Source organism: Mus musculus, chromosome X, assembly GCF_000001635.26.
Source record: "Mus musculus strain C57BL/6J chromosome X, GRCm38.p6 C57BL/6J".
Lineage (NCBI taxonomy): Eukaryota > Metazoa > Chordata > Mammalia > Rodentia > Muridae > Mus > Mus musculus.
The window spans coordinates 64,749,641-64,754,669 of NC_000086.7; the positions used below are offsets into that span (position 1 = coordinate 64,749,641).

General features: G+C 40.2%; 1 pseudogene; it reads right to left on the minus strand.

The window, feature by feature from the left end:
* Positions 256-1,721, minus strand: Gm14676 (predicted gene 14676; annotated as a pseudogene).

The following is a 5,029-nucleotide window of genomic DNA, read 5'->3' on the forward strand; positions in this document are numbered from 1 at the left end:
ATGTCTATTTGAGCCATAGTCTCCTCTACTACTAGTAAATCTATTTAGATATTCCTTTCATATACATATATTCATTCTACAGTGGCTTCCATGTGATTTTTCAAATGTGCCTTAGTGTTAGCTTACCCCTATTTAACCTCCCTCCCTCCATACTCAATCCCCCTAAATTTTTTCCATAACAATACTCTTATCTTCTGTTTATTAGGAGATACTGTTCTTCTCCTATCCTTTGCTATCTACCTAAGTTTTTTTTCCCACTGTTCAAGGTTTATGTGGTGTTTTAATTGGCATGACACATGAATGGTTGGTTCCATCATCCATATTCAGATCTTACATTTTACACAATATTGCAATGTACTCTTCAGATGCATATAATATTTAAAATTTCCTGTAAAATATTTATGCACAAGATATGTATAATGGACTTACACACTGGAGCCAGGATATGACTAACTGGGAACTTGGCCTGGGCCTATTTGGTGAGGATGCACAGCGCAGGAGTGAAGCAGGCTTACATGGTAATCAAAGCCTGCACAGAGTCAGCAGTGTGTCTCAGAGACAGTGAGACTGTCACATTAACCAGGTATCCACTACACAAGTACCACTTGGTTGTAAGGTACAGCTGTGAGAAACTGAGTATAATTTTCCCCAGACCACCTTAACACAAATGTACTAACCACCGCTCAGATGAGAAGTATGTGGTCTCCACAGAAACCCGGCTGCAGCCTGGACAGTGAAGTACTAGGACACTGGGAAGACTTTAGAACTGCAGTTCCTTCTGGATTCCCCAGAGGATATCTGCACTCGTCTTCACGTGGGCCTCTTCCTCAGGAGTCAATGTTACCTTCACAACATCTGAGATTCCATTTTGTCCCAGGGTGCATGGGACACTGAGGAAGACATGATTCCATAGAGACCCTTAATCATGGTAGAAATGGGATGCAGCTGCCTAATGTTCTTCATTATGATCTCAACCAAGTCTGTCACAAAGATGTCAATGGACCAGTCTGTGTAACCTCTCACCTTGATAACCTCATAGGCGTTGTCAAATACTTGCTTGTGAACATCCTTCCACTGCTCCTTATCTTTATCTGTGCCCAGGTCTCCGTTCAGAGACTTCAGGGAGATGCCAGCAACATTCACACCATTCCACACAGTCACACTGGAGTCATCATCCTCTCCCAGGACCCACCCATGACAGCTTAGAGAGTGAACTCCCAGCCTTTCTCCTATCAGGTAAGAGAACCTAGCTGAATCCAGATTGCAACCACTTCCAATAACTGGGCTTTTGGCAAAGCCACTGATTTCTCTCCCTCTTGCTGATGGATTCCCACTGTGATAATGACCAGCTTGGAGTTTGCAGTTACACAATAGTCTTTGCTGGAGACAATTTTTGGTAGTCTAAGGAAAAGGCTGCCATGCTGGAGATCCATCATCTCTCCCTTTAGCTTGTCTTGCATGATGTCAACAAGGGCAAGCTCATCTGCCAAGTCCTTCATTAAGATACTGACGGCACAAGTCATGCCAACAGCACCAACCCCAACAACTGTAATCTTGTTTTGGGGACCTATTCTTCCTTAAGAAGATTCACAATCAGCTGGTCCTCGAGAGTTACCATCCTGGGCTTTGAATATTTTGAGACCGCTAGTACATGATGTGGTTGGGGGGAGTGGACTGGAGAGGAGCAGCAGTGTGGCGCTGGGCGGCAGTGGCTCCATCACTATCTACCTACCTTTTGCTGGTATTTGGACTGTCGTGTGCAGAACACTTAAAAGACAAAATGTAAATACAAGAGACAATTTACAATATTTGTCTGTTGATGTCTGAGTTACCTCAACCTGATTTCTTTTCTACCTCGATTTATTTACCCACAACCTTCAAAATTCCATAGTATCTATACAAGTTTTCATTTCTACTACCAGTATATGATTATCTCTCTTACAATGCATCTTTCCCAACAAATCTAGCCACTTGTTTTATTTATTTTTGACATTATGACAAGTTATGATGAAATATCAAAGTACTTTTAATTTTCATTTCCCTGCTGAATAAGGATCTTAAATATTTTTCAATGTCTTTCTCAGTGCTATTTTGAGAATTTTTTGTGATCTATTTTTAATTGAATTATTAATTTTATTGATGCTCATTTTTTAGGTTTATATATTTTAGATAGCAACTCTCTGAATGATGGTGTCTTTGATTTAAAGAACCATTTCAGTTTTATGAAATCTCATTTATTATTTGTTGGTCTTCGTGACTATACTATTGGTTTCTTCTTCAGAAACTCTTTTTCTCTGCCAATAAATTCAAGACTATTTCTATCATTTTGTCTATCAGATTTAGGGTGTCTGATCTTTTGTTGGGGTCCTTGATTCATTCGTGGTTGAATTTCAAGCAGGGTGATAAAGGACAATGAACCTACTTGCATGTTTTACCAGCAGAATCAGTGTCAATAGGTGTGTGGGATTTTATCTGGCTCTTCAATTTGATCAGATGATAAGCATTTCTGTTTTTATGCCCATGCCACAATAATTTTTATTACAGTCACTTGGTAGTATACTTGTATTCTGAGATAGTGGTACCTTCCAGCCATTCTTTTATTATTCAGGATGGCTTTAGCTATCCTGGGGTTATGTGTTTCCAGATTAATCTTACAATTAGTGTTTTGTTTGTTTGTTTGCTTGCTTGCTTGGTTAGTTAGTTTGTTTTATTTTGATGTTGTTTGTTTGTTTGTTTGTTTCCAATTTCTATGAGGAATTGTGCTACATTTTCTTAAAATTTTTATTAGGTATTTTCCTCATTTACATTTCCAATTCTATCCCAAAAGTCCCCCATACCCACCCCCCCACTTCCCTACACACCCACTCCCCCTTGTTGGCCCTGGCATTACCCTGTACTGGGGCATATAAAGTTTGCAAGTCCAATTGACCTCTCTTTCCAATGATAGCAGACTAGGCCATCTTTTCATATATATTCAGCTAGAGACAAGAGCTCTGGGGGGTACTGGTTAGTTCATATTTTTGTTCCACCTATAGGGTTGCAGATCCCTTTAGCTCCTTGGGTACTTTCTCTAGCTCCTCCATTGGGAGCCCTGTGATCCATCCAATAGCTGACTGTGAGCATCCACTTTTGTGTTTGCTAGGCCCTGGCATAGTCTCACAAGAGACAGCTATATCTGGGTCCTTTCAGCAAAATCTTGCTAGTGTATGCAATGGTGTCAGCTTTTGGAGGCTGATTATGGGCTGGATCCCTGGATATGGCAATCACTAGATGGTCCATCATTTCGTCACAGCTCCAAATTTTGTCTCTGTAACTCCTTCCAAGGGTGTTTTGTTCCCAATTCTAAGAAGGGGCAAAGTGTCCACACTTTGTTCTTCGTTCTTCTTGAGTTTCATGCGCTTAGCAAATTGTTTCTGGGCTAATATCTACTTATCAGTGAGTACATGTTGTGTGAGTTCCTTTGTGATTGGGTTACCTCACTCAGGATGATGCCCTCCAGGTCCATCCATTTGCCTAGGTATTTCATAAATTCATTCTTTTTAATAGCTGAGTAGTACTCCATTGTGTAGATGTACCACATTTTCTGTATCCATTCCTCTGTTGAGGGGCATCTGGGTTCTTTCCAGCTTCTGGCTATTATAAATAAGGCTGCTATGGACATAGTGGAGCATGTGTCCTTCTTACCAGTTGGGGCATCTTCTGGATATATGCCCAGGAGAGGTATTGTGGGATCCTTCGGTATTACTATGTCCAATTTTCTGAGGAACCCCAGACTGATTTCCAGATTGGTTGTACAAGCTTGCAATCCCACCAACAATGGAGGAGTGTTCCTCTTTCTCCACATCCTTGCCAGCATCTGCTGTCACCTGAATTTTTGATCTTAGTCATTCTGACTTGTTTGAGGTGTAATCTCAGGGTTGTTTTGATTTGCATTTCCCTGATGATTAAGGATGTTGAAAAAAATTTAGGTGCTCCTCAGCCATTCGGTATTCCTCAGTTGATTTTTTTTTTCCTTTTATGAGACAGGGTTTCTCTGTGTAGCCCTGGCTGTCCTGGAACTCACTATGTAGACCAGGCTGGCCTCGAACTCAGAAATCCGCCTGCCTCTGCTTCCCGAGTGCTAGGATCAAAGGCGTGTGCCACCACACCTGGCTGCAGTTGATAATTCTTTGTTTAGCTCTGTACCTCATTTTTAATAGGGTTGTTTTGTTTTCTGGAGTCCAATTTCTTGAGTTCTTTATATATATTGAATATTAGCCCTCTATCTGATTTAGGATTGGTAAAGATCCTTTCCTAATCTATTGTTTGCCTTTTGGTCTTATTGACAGTGTCCTTTGTAGGGTAAGTGTGGGTGATCAAAGTGACTGTACATTATTGGCCAAATCCAGTGACCTGGGGGGGGGTGCCTTATTTGTATAAGGAGGAATTTCAGGTGTTATTGGACACCTGAAAATAAATTTATAAACGTAGAGGTAGAATTATTTGGTGACTTGGTTACCTGTGTGACAAAGGTGTAGGCGTAGAGCTATAAGCTCTGAGACATGCAGACATAGAGCATCAAGGGAATAATCCTACTGCCAATTGTAGGATAAAATTTCCTGGGTTTGGACATGCTTCAACACTGTACTTGCCCTGGGCCCACTCCCCTGTCACACAGCTTCCAGACCCCACAGTTGTCTAGAGTTATGCCAAGATATTTTATTTTATTGATGCTACTGTGAACTATACTGTTTCTCTTATTTTTTTCCTCATCTTGTTTTTCATTTATATAATATATAAGAAGATTAGTGATTTCTGTGTGTTATCTACCTTGCTAGTTTAATGAAAGTTGTATGAGCTGTTGACATTTCTCATTGGATTCATTGGGTTCTTTGATGCATTAGTCATATCATCTGTAAATAAAGATATTTTACTTCTCTTCATCTCATTCTGTTGTCTTATTCCTCTCATACTTCATACTATATTGAATATGTATGGAGAGAATAGGCCTTTATTGTCTTCTTTCTGATTTTACTAAAATGTTTTGAGT